We start from the raw sequence: 13,108 nt of genomic DNA, 5'->3' as shown, positions 1-13,108 counted from the left end.
CTTAGTAAAAACCTACGATAATTGGTAAAACTCACCAAGACGAAACGATAATACTCGAAGGCGGATGCACGAAGATTCTCGGAGACGAACGACGACACTCGAAGGCGGAAGCACGAAGATTCTCGGAGACGAACGACGACACACGAAGGCGGATGTCGGAGGATGATGCACGAACACTCACGAAGACTTACGATAATACTCGAAGGCGGATGCACGAACACTCACGACGTGACTTACGGCGCGATAGATGTCAGCGCAGTAGCGAGCACGACAGTCAATGCGGACGCCAACGGAGGCGGCGGAGAGCGCAGCGGAGAGCGCTATGTGACGGAGAACACTGCGCGACGGAGAGCACTGCGCGATGTAGTACGATAATACTCGAAGGCGGATGCACGAAGGTTCTCGAACACTCACGATAACACTCGAAGGCGGATGTCAGAGGCTGATGCACGAACACTCACGAAGACTCACGATAACACTCGAAGGCGGATGTCAGAGGCTGATGCACGAACACTCACGAAGACTACAGGCGAGTAAGGCGACTTCAGCACAGTTGCGAGCGCGACAGTCAATACGGAATATACTGCGCGATGGAGCACGGCGCGACGGAGAGCACTACGCGATGGAGCACTTACGAAGACTCACGAAGGCGGATGCACAAAACACTCACGACGTGACGGGATATGTGACGTCAGCGCAGTTGCGAGCGCGACAGTCGATACGGATGCGAAACGCGACGGCGAATGCGTTTGCGAGCGCGACGGAAAACACTGCGCGATAGAGTACTGCGCGACGGAGCACTTGCGCGACGGAGCACTGCGATAACTTGCACGATGACGGATGATGCTTCAGCTTCGGTGAGGAGTCCCCAGATCCAGCTCGAAGGACCAGCACGTTGTACCGGACGGGCGGAACTCAAGTGAATGAGCCGCTGACGCCCTGCACACTATAGGTTCCAGATCATGGGAACACGGAGTATGCTGAGACCCCAAGACGTTCTTGTGAGTCGTTCTTGTGAGTCGTTCTTGTGAGACGTTCTTGTGAGACGTTCTTGTGAGACGTTCTTGTGAGACGTTCTTGGGAGTCCTTCTTGTGAGACGTTCTTGTGAGTCGTTCTTGTGAGACGTTCTTGTGAGTCCTTCTTGTGAGACGTTCTTGTGAGACGTTCTTGTGAGACGTTCTTGTGAGACGTTCTTGGGAGTCCTTCTTGTGAGACGTTCTTGTGAGTCCTTCTTGTGAGACGTTCTTGCGAGACGTTCTTGCTATACATTGAAACAAGATACTGAAACAGGATGTTGAAACAGGATATTGAAACAAGATGTTGATCACTGTATAACGGTCGGTGACTGTCGGCTCTATTCGTGTCTTGTTCCGATTCTATCTTCTTCCTGTTGTGCTCACCGTTGATTGCCGACTGACTCTGTCTCGCCCGACGCGCACCTCCGTTGCGCGGAGCTAAACGGTAACGAGAGCCGCGAGCCACCGAGCCGTTTTATCTTTATTTACAACAATATTTTTACTATGATTATCACACATTTACATTTATATTTTAATAACTAAAAATCGGATGTTTTTACAATTTATACATATTAAAAGAACATAAAAATATCTATCTATCTATGTATAAAACATTATACTATTTAAGTATTATCTATTATTAAATTACGAAAAATGCTGTTACGATGACGAATTTTACATGAGTTTTTACAATGAAAATTCTCTCTAAAATTAATTACACACATTAGGAATATACAAATCTGTTATTTTGTTACAGAAAACTATGACAAACAATAATTAATAATAAAATTTACTATACGGAAGTTACTATTATATAAAAAGCGATTAATGCGGCAAATCATAGTACAACTATACAAATAAGATATAAAGTCGAAAATTATTATCTAAAACGGAACCCAAATCTATTTATATTTATTATTTAATGTAATTACTTATTTACAAAGGAAAAAACACTATTAATTTAGAAAAGACACTAATAATAACATTCAAAATTACGAGAGTGGTATGACGTCACTTTTTGCCAAACTAAACAGTCTCTAACATGTTGTGACGAGTTCACAGCCGATGATGCGCGTCGGTTGTCGCGAACATTATTTAAGTAAAATAACTCCAATGAAATACAAAAATAAAAATATTATGTTCAAAATTTTACAATAAAAAAGAAAAATGTTTTAGCTTAGATAATTTATGTGTAATAGTTTAAATGGGAAAATGCGTAAAATCGCACGTTACGGCTTAATACCTGAAATGATTTAGCGCGGCAGGTTCAGTTTAAAAGTTAAATGCAAATAGAAATTTATTGTACATTTTATTTATTCTAGAATATTATAGCCATAAAATAAAATCTGAAAATGTTTTATATTTTATAGTTTTTATAAAGCGTGAGGTATGATTTAGGCAGTGGGAAAGCGTTGCGATGATTATGAGTTCGAATTCCACTTAGAAGAATGATTATATTTACTTTTTTTTATTTACTCGCTCTAGAAGACGAAGTGTGGCGTTAAGCTCCGTCAATACGCAATGTTTTACGGAGGAATTAACGGAACGGAGTAATTATTCTAAGACGATTTCTCTCTATCTGCTCTCAAAGCCTCAGGTATAGGAAAAGGTTAAACTAATATAAGTGAGTAGACACAAAATTTGGTTTGCCACCTTTCTAATTGAAGAAAATTTATTTAACAGTGCAAAAGAAAAATAACTAGAGTAGTAGTATGGATAATAGATATGTATATGCACACACACACACACATATATATATATATAAATTTTTAATATATATATATATATAGGCGCCAGTTCACATTTTCCAATAATTGAGTTTTATCCGAATTTTTTGCGGATGTCTGAAAAGTTTAGTTAGAAAATTTAGCCATAACATATTTTATTTTCGTTTTTGCGGAAACAAAGTTCAACTCCACCTTCGCGAGGGCCAGTAATAGCATGTAACCGAGTTGCGGAAGCCACATACGCTGGTCGTCCACCGTAGAGAGTAGTTAGGTGGATATGGTATCAAAATTTAACAAAGTATATATTTTTTTAACACCACCTGTATCAGGGTAGGCATAGGGAACATGGGAACCCAGTGTTAAGACACTCTCTACCTTTAAAAGACTTTACCCATTTATTGCCGAATTTTGGAGGCATTGCTTGTGAAAAAAAATATAAATAATATATATTTTGTCGATATTATCAAAGTATCCTCTTGTCAAATGACACAAAACAATAAAATACACACAGATAAAATATTTAATCGTTTCAAATTCTATACCAATTCATAGATCCTCTGAACAACATGAGGTTGGGGCGATAGAGGGTAATGACGTCACTTCCGCCGTATATCGCCGCAATTTGCTTCAATAAATCAACTGCACAGCAACTATGGGCCTTGTTTATGATATCAGTTTCATATTCGATGCCAATCTTAGTTGAAATCTAAAGTGGGCTTTAATTATATGCAAATTTTCATGTAATAACTAATTTAATTCTACTCATTCCTACTTGTTTTACGCTGTATCCCACATATAGTAGAGTAGGCAAGAGAGAACCTTGTGTTAATACACTCCGTCCCCTTCATTCGGCCGAGTTCTTTGAGGCAGTGGCGGAACTGAACGCCGGGTTTTGCTTTTGTGCCATTTATTTTCTTTAATGGAAATCGAACCCAAACAACAAGTATACATAAATTGAATGAGTCATACATACAAATACATGTGTGGGAAAAATCAGCACAGTTATAAACAAACGTAGAAATACCAGCCTCTTGGCATCGCGACCTTTTTATGGTGTGTCGGAAATAAAGCCAGGAGGCACTTCCGCGCCGAGGATGTTGCGGGTGGTCCAAACGTGAGAGTTTATTGATTTCTATATATTTTGCCTTTTTATTTCATTTTTATGTTCATATGAAGTAAATGGTACAGCTGTGTTTGAAAATGTTATAGCTTAGTTGTTAGTTTCTTAGTTGTAATAATTGAGGAATTCAATTCTCACACTGGTTGGCAAAAGGGTAATCTAATCTGATGTTGATATATTCCATGTTTTTAGGTTCCGTTTTTTCTTTCTTATGTAGGGAACCCTAAAAAATAATAGAGATAAATAACGTATTTACTGGTAAAAAACTAAATATCTTATAAATATTTTTTTAAAAGGTCTTAATAATACCAAAACAAAATTATTACACCAACATAAAATCGTTTTTTAACTTAAATTTGTGTATGTTTTATACAAGTGTAATCTTTTGCCAAATGGGTAAATAGGTTGTATGAGAGCGCCGAGGCTAGAGGTACTTTGTACTAATGCCAGAATAGGCTGGAGTGGGCAATTGCTAAACAAGCGAATTTATCGCATATATATATGTCAAATAGAGCATATTATACCAATATATTTGGTAAATTCTGTAATAGATCGCAGTATAGGAAATTATGTTTTATATTAAATTGTTTTTGTAGTCTCATTCATTCTCACTCATAATAATTATTTGACTATAATTATTATAACTATATTTAATTATAATTATTGGAGAGGCCTATGTCCAGCAGTGGCGGAGCTAGGGGGGTGCGAGCGGTGCGGTCGCACCGGGCATCAAAAGGAAAGGGGCATCAAAGTCGACTATTAATTGTTTTTAAAGGTAGCCAATGTCACATTTTGTTGTTGTTGTTGTTGCTCTTTATTTATGGCGTTCCAAGCGTGCCAATTCAGCACTAATCACTTCGCCAGTGTCACGTTGAATGGAAATCATCAAGCATCAAGTCCCCTAAGCCGCACCGGGCAGCAAATACCCTAGCTACGGCACTGATGTCCAGCAGTGGACGAGGACAGGGTGATTAACTGTGATTATGATGATGAATTATTTGACAGCATAGAGTGTTTGAATAATATTGTCACTAAAATTAACCTTGAGATTTTTTTGTTAACCTTAAAGGCTTATTCCACATAACACTCTGTTTCACTGGTTTCCATCCGAATTTCAGACATTGCATATTGAATGGCGTAACTCAACGCTGCGCTTTGTCTTCTCAAAGCACGGAAAACAAAATATTTCACTTTTACGAACGGGAACCCTGTTCCCCTGCGTTAGGATAGCATCAATAAATCTTATAACTTGCACCAAAATAATATATGTACGAAATAGTCATAGAAATCACAATATATCCGTATCTATGCCAAACGCCGTGATTGTTTACAGAGCTCTAAATCAGAAACGAATTCGGTACCACCAACCTTCATTATTTCATTTCTTTATGCCTTTTCTTAGGGGAAAATTGAACTGAATGGAAAATGTGGTTATTATGGGGAACATTTTATAAGGCTTTTGATATTGGAATTTGATGGAGAAATTGGATTTTTTATGTATTCTGTTAAAGGTTACTAGTATCTTTGCTAAATTACGAGCTGTGTAAAACAAAGTAATGAAATACAGATGGTAATGTTCCTTACATATTATGATATCTTAAGTAATGTATTTTATATTATGGTAAAATGTTATTTTTAGCTTCTCGCTGCTTTAGAAGGGTAGGCAGAGAGAGCCTAGTGTTAAGACACTCCACTCGTCATTGTTATATATCTTTATGTATGTTCATAAGAAAGTGAATATATATTTTTTAATTATATTTTCTCAGTGGAGATGGTGGCTTAGTGGGAAATCCTTCTAATGTGAGCGTAACGGTTTTAAGTTCGATTTCCGTTCGGTGAAATCAATTAATATTTTCAATTCGAGGCGTCGAGTTCGTGGCTAAAGAAGTAGAGAACCGAGTGTCTTGACTCTAGATATTCTCTGCCTATTGCTTATATAAAGGATACAGCGTGAAAATAGAATTTTTTTTCGTTTAAACAATTTGTGCTGGTCTGATCCTGCTACTATTAGCTAGTAATGACACGCTACGGTGAACTGATATAACCCATTCTCATTCGAGTTTCAATTTAAATTCTGACATATCGACATTGGATGAAAAACTAGTTGGTTTTGATTTAAATATAAATGTTTCTATGTTTTTTAATAACTTTTTTAGCGTCACGCTATATCACGCAGCAAGGTAGGCAGAGGGAACCCAGTTTTAAATGTTCGTCCATTCTATATGTTCCGCCAAATTATGGAGGCATTTCCTGTTGAGTGGTGAAACTCAACGCAGTACTTTGCCTCGACGCCAGAGCGAAAAAATTTAAAATATTAAATATTGCATTTCCTCGAGAAAGAATCAAACCCCAAAACGGCATCGTTTATAATCAAATTGTTCCTTTACGCCACGACTGGTTTTTTTTAAATAACTTGTATGTAAAAAAAAAGTATATTTATATATTTTTTCATTTCAGAAATGGATTTCATTTTAGAATATTACTCTGAGAAAGTCGCAAAGACTAAGTCTATAACGAAAACTTTGAGCTCAGCAAGAAAAATGTATAGAATTTTAAAATGGAAGATGCTAAAAATTGGTACGTAACAGAATGCTTGTACTTCAACCCCAACACGTACAAACACGAAAATTACTTTTTTAGCTCAACATGTTTCACCAAAAGTAAAACTTAATTAACTTTGTACACTTTGTAAAGATAATTTCATGTAATACATAGTGAATTATATATCCCTTTTTCTAATATACTATGCGGGCCCTAATTTGTATAATACTTGCCGTTGTTTGCGGCTTTGCTTGCATGGACTTTAAGATTTTTTTATCCCTCAGATAGATAGAGGGAACATAGGAACAAAGTGTTAAGACACTCCGCCGAATTCTTGAGGTTGAGTGGCGTCAATATTTCATTAATCAATGAAAAAAACTATGTTGCCGTTCCAGTATTTACATAATACACACTGATAAAACACCAAAAAATAACAAATTTTCGCGTCAGTATTTATATTTTATGCAATACAACTTTATTGCAGCCATATAATCTATGAAATTTCAACTGAAACATTCAAAAGTAACTTTTATAATTCAGATATTTTTAAATCTTAGTAAAGCTAGCGTATTCTTTCGATCATAAAATAGCAAGTAAGTATAACATATACGGTCGAACTGAAAATATTAAAGTATCCTTATCTTATTACATTTATTTTTCAAATACATACGAAGTTGCTTTAAAATTTTACATATTGGTTTAAAAATCTAAGTATATCAAAATATAAATATTTTGTTCCTTCGTGGCGTTTGGCACAAGTGTGTGAGTGTAACGCGGCAGTTGTAGGTTCGAAACCCACTCGAGGGAATAAAAAAGTAACTAATTATCATTAAAATATACTAATGTTATATTTTTACCTATACGAGTTTCTGATATAAAATAGCACTCGATAATACCTGTATAATGTTCCATAGTTTACTAAAATTGATAAAACTGTAAAAGAAATCAAATCTGTACATCGAATGTAAACTAAAAACAATATTTCTAGAGGTTTTTATACAAGCAACAGAAGCCAAAAAGATTATTTCTTAAATATTTACCTGCATATCTGTTGATCACTTTTTACGCAAAATCTATTCGATGGATCTTAATAAAACCTTTGTATATCAAAGTGTACCTTTGATAGCTGTTTGTAGTCCTCGACAACGTACAGGCTAAAATAAATACGAAGCCTAGTATAAATAACACTATAAAAATATCTTTACTACCTACAAGCCTTATAAAACACGTCAACAATAAAAAAGTAAATAAATAGTCCAATTTTTTAAAAAGCTTTCACGTTAGGGCTGTGCTGTTGAAATATTTACGACACAATAAGTTGAATCCTAGCACAGAGCACAGGGTTTTGCGGATATATTATGATAAGTGAAAGAATCGATATCTTTTTTATGTTTTTGTTATTTGACTGCGAATAAAACCTATAGCTGACTTTACTTTCCATCTAATTTTCGTCTTCCATCTAATTATTGTGTGTTGAGTGGCGGAACACAACGCCGCGCCGAGGGAAGAGAGGTCGACAATTGAATCAACCGTCGCTTCTACCCAGAGATGTTGCCACAGCGCCACGATATCTTCAAATGTATGTTTGTATAATTTTGCAAAAAAGAAGAATCATCAAAAGGGATTCGTTCTTCAACCAATTTAATCCTATAATATAAGTAGGTACTTATTACTATTACTTACTTATTTGTTTTTTTATACTTATCTAATAGCATAGAACAAATAAGTATTTATATAATATATATTACATTATCCATATTATATAGATATTTATTACAAAATATTTGTATGTTTATTTTATGTTGATTTAATGTCCATTGAGTGTTGGAATCCAATGTCATATTTTTTTCAGCTCATGCTGTATCCTGCATATTGCAGGGTACACAGTGAAAGACAATCTTTTCACCGCTTTTCGTCCAAAATCTAAATCGAACCTATAAACATCACACTTATAATCAAACAAGATGTTCCACTGCGACGTAACGGCCTCAAAGGACAATAAGAACCAACATATATTATTTTATAATGAAAATATATATATATAACTTGGAACTGTGCCTAATTTTATTAAGCAATCTTTTCACGGTCGAATGTGTAGTTGACAACGTGAGATACTGCCACTGAAATGTATCTCCTTTTGTGTTTATATATAAAATTATTTTATTATTCCATTGTTCTTGTAATCTATTATTAAATACCAAATTTGTATGATTATATAATATTTATACTAACTTAAGAAATCTGAGTTTCTGATTCTACCAATAAAAAAATATTAGTTAAAAAACTAAAAAACTTGTTTTTTAACAGAACACGACCAAAACGGTGAAATCATCGCTTTTATTAACTTCCATTAGTTAACACGAAATTGAGAAGAATATTAAGAACGGAGTACCTTAACACTACGTTTGCTCCTACTTATCTTGCTATAAAAGCTAAAATTCAAATCTTTATCTATTCTATATAGATTTAGACATTTATACTGTATATTTTACACTACATACATTTTGCACACTCGCTCGAATGGACTTGCTCTTTTTTAGGGTCACATATTCCGGCACGTAACCGGCCTGTTAGGCTCATAATAAAATACCTAACATAGGACCATTGGAGTACCCTAACTTTAGGTTTCTTTCCTGAGATTTTACATAACACTTACTTTTTACCATTTTATATGAATCTATTGTGTTATATAGGCGTATGTTTGCCAGCTTCCCTAAAACGTTATGTTATGAAAGTTAGTATACGAGTACAGGCAATTTTTTTTTCCGACTAACAAGTTAGTGACTAAAGTAAGTGTTGTGGATTTGATTTCTAATAGATAGCGTGTTGAGTGGCGGATCTTAACATCGCGCTTTGCCACGACAACAGATCGAAGAAATCCATTCCTACGGGACGAAATTAAATATTAAATATTAAAAAAAAACACCGGAGCATCGTTAAAAAAGGCTGGTCGTGGCGCATAGACACAAAGTGTGACTGTAAACGCGACAGGTTATGAGTTCGATTCCCATTCGACAAAATTAAATATTAAATATTTTTATTTTCATCGCTACCCGCAATTCGGCGGAAGTGTTAACACTAGGTTCCCTCTGCCTACGCTGTCAGATACAACGTGACCTAAAAAAAAAAAAAAAAAATATCCAACAAAAAAAAAAAGTAATCATTTGAAACGTTAAACAAACATTACAATTTAACAATGAAAAATGTATTAGAACGAAATCATTTCATTAATTATTCAATGTTACACAGAGAGGCCTCGTCACATTCGAAATGAGTATATTTAACATCCCTTAAAAATAAGTAAATAAATCACACTTTAGGTGAAACGGGGGTGGGATTAGCCATCCCTTATCATCCTGCAATCCCGCGATTAAACACAGACGTACGTATATACTATATATTATATATAAATTATAACGTGGCAGATACGTGTTTATGAATTTACGTTTTTTGCGGCTTCGAATTTGTCGTTTTAAGGGATTCTGTGCTATTGTTATAAAGCTAAAGAGTTAGTTTGGTTGAACGCGTCTCAGGAACTGCTGGTTTGAATTGAAAAAATATTTTTGTGTTGGATAGTTCATTCGTTTCGTTTAAAGGCCGTTGTCGTGCTAGAACAGAAGCTTATATTGTAAGCACGACGGTTGTGGGTTCAATTCTTACCTGGACGAATTAAATATTTATTTTTTTCATTTCGTCGCTCAAGGTCAAGCACGGTGTAAAGTCCTACCACTCAACACGTAATTGAAGCAATGCGTGTTGAGAGCGCATTGATTCGTAAATTTTGTATGAAGTTATTATTATAGACTAAAAACTAATAAATAACTTTAAACTATAATTTATCAAGGCAAACAGCAAGTAACAAAGAACTAAAATAATTAGAAACTTGAACTTAAGAAGAAAGTTTAACTTTATACTATTATCTTTCATGTTAAATGCAATAAATTTATAAAAGTTATAAAAAAAATCATAACTTTATATAGTATATTACAATCGTTTTCAAATCATTGGTCCTTCATGGCGCAATGGTATAATGGTGTAAATGTAAACAATGCCCCAAAAATTGGGAAGAAAGTGGAGAACGGTGTGTCTGAACACCAAGTTGCCTCTGCCTTACCTACTAAAACGTGGAGCTTATACAAAAATTTAAAAAAAAACGGTACTTTAAATATAACAAAATAAATATAAATCAAAATAGACGTAAAGTTATCTATTCAGTGTCAAATTCAAAACTTAGCAGCCATAGTTTGCTCCTTAAAGACCCCATTCATTCACCAATAGGTTATTAATTTTGCTGTAATCGCTCCCGGAAGTTGGGCAACATTATCTAAGTGTCCGATAAGTTTGAATGCCTTTATAAAGTGTTGCTATACTACGTATATTAGTATATAATTTAGATAAAATTACTAAATATCAAAAAAATATTATATTTCTATTTATTTTTTACTTAAAATATAATATATTAAAATTTTTAGCCAATTTATAGTTTTATTTTGCTTACATAAAATTTCGTATAATAACAGTAATGATATACAGCTAACGACAATAACTGCACTGCATAATACACAGCACACAGCACAGAGAGAAAAAAATAACTTAGTGTTAGGATACTCCATTCTCTACATATCCTATAAGTACTTATACTTATATAGGTCACAAAAACCAAATAATGATATTTCGATATTTTTTTATATTTTTACAGACGTCGCTGCGACAACAGCTTGACTGTAAAAAATACAATTGTGGGGTTAATTCCCATTCGGGGAAACGTATTGTTTTCATTTCCTCGCTCTGGTAACAAGATAAAGCGCTATGAGTAGTTCTATATCTCTTAACCCATAACTATTGAGGTTACAATTGCATGCTTGTGAATCTGTGCCATGATGGCCTCAAATATAGGTAAAAATTAAATCTCGATTAAATCAGCTGCACTCTGTATCCCGCACACAGCAGGATAGGCAGAGGGAACTAGTGCTAGGACATTCCGTTTCCCACTTTCCGCCAAATTTTTCGTAATCATCGCCGGGCTTTATATAAATATAATTTTTAAGTAAGTAATCACAATGAACTAAGAAATAAAATGAAACAAGAAAATAAAAACAAACCAACAATTTCTTACTTAATACTTTCTGCGTATAAAAATATAGTACAATATTGTTAGAAGCCATGAGAATAGTTTGCACCCAAAGGAATTTGTCTGTTCATTCTGACGGGTAATTAAGCGGGCTCTAAGGGCTTGAGGGGTAATTGTACCAAACTTATAGACATTTTTGAAGTTATGAATAGCCGGTGATTTGCTATTATGTAGGTTTTTAAAAAAAAAATCTTTTTGTATGTTTGACCTTGGTTGACCTTCGAAAACATAATATCAAACTCACTGGGGAAAGGTTAACCTTTCCCCAGTGAGTTTGATAAGTAAAAAGCATAAGGATCTCTCGGAGCGAATGAAGAGGTCAATGACAGTGGACGAGGCGAAAGAGGTATGCAGAGACGGTACCGTTTGGTGCTCCGTTTTCTCTCGTTACCCTGCTAGGATGATTAATTTATAAGTCTTAGCGAACACATGAACATACATACCAGTCAAATCACCACCCTCGTTTTAGCTTAACCGGAGTCGGATAAAAAAATCCTATTAAAAACGAAACAAAAGTGACAATAGGCGATACAAGTTGCTTTCACGATGCCGTTATAACATTTAAATATGTCTGTTAGGCACAAATTTAGCCTTTAAAATGCAATGGCAACGAAATTGGAACCACCAGCTGCTGCACTCTTGTGAGGGTGCCCATGCGTTTTTAGAAAATAATCTCTTAAATTAATCTTAAGTGACTATTCATTTTGGTAATCATTTTAAAGTAACGAGGTAAAAATATAAAAAACTCAAATTTTCCAAAATAAAAAATAGATGAATAGAAAAAGTTAATAATATGTCCTTCTGTTACTTTTTTTTTTTAAATAGTGTTAAAGCACTAACTTTCTACAAATATAAATCAGACTTTTTTATTTAAAAAACTTTAGCCGTTTGCAATATTTATGAATCAATTAATAATTCAAAATCAATTCAAAATTTTATTATAGTTATTCCATTATAAATTTTACCAGATATTTAAAGATAAGAGCGTGCTCAATTCAATGTAAACGCCTGGTAACCCTCAAAGTACAACGCCGCGTTTCGTTTTAGATGATACAGCTTATTCCTGAAATATTCACGGTAAAAGCCTCTAAGCCAAAAGGAAAGTTGGCTGAATGAGGTTCAAAGAGGTATGAAACATAGTCTTATTATAAGTGTTAAATATTGATATTTCATATTGAATTCTTGTTATTTTCTATCATTTCTCAATTTTTTGATTCTTATGGCGCAGTGGAATAATGATAGTGGAAAGAAATGAATGTGGGATTTCGATGCTACTAAAAATTAATTATTTTCATCTCCATCCCGTTACTTTATTAATAATATCTCGTTATTAATTTGGATGGAGAGCAGAGAACTGAGTGTTTTAAACCTTTTAAATACATATCTATATATATAAAATCGAAAGGTCACTCACTCATCACGAAATCTCAGAAACTACATATGCTAGGAATCTGAAATTTTGCATAGGAGTTACTTATAGGACGTAGGTGCTCGCTAAGACGGGAATTTGTAATATTCGACTTCTAAGGGGTTGATTTTGGGATTGAAAGTTTGTATGAAAGTTCGTTACTA

The sequence above is a fragment of the Heliconius melpomene genome, chromosome 4 (assembly GCF_056956725.1).
Source record: "Heliconius melpomene rosina isolate 202511_hmr_F chromosome 4, ASM5695672v1, whole genome shotgun sequence".
NCBI lineage: Eukaryota > Metazoa > Arthropoda > Insecta > Lepidoptera > Nymphalidae > Heliconius > Heliconius melpomene.
Note: the sequence above shows the minus strand (reverse complement) of the source record.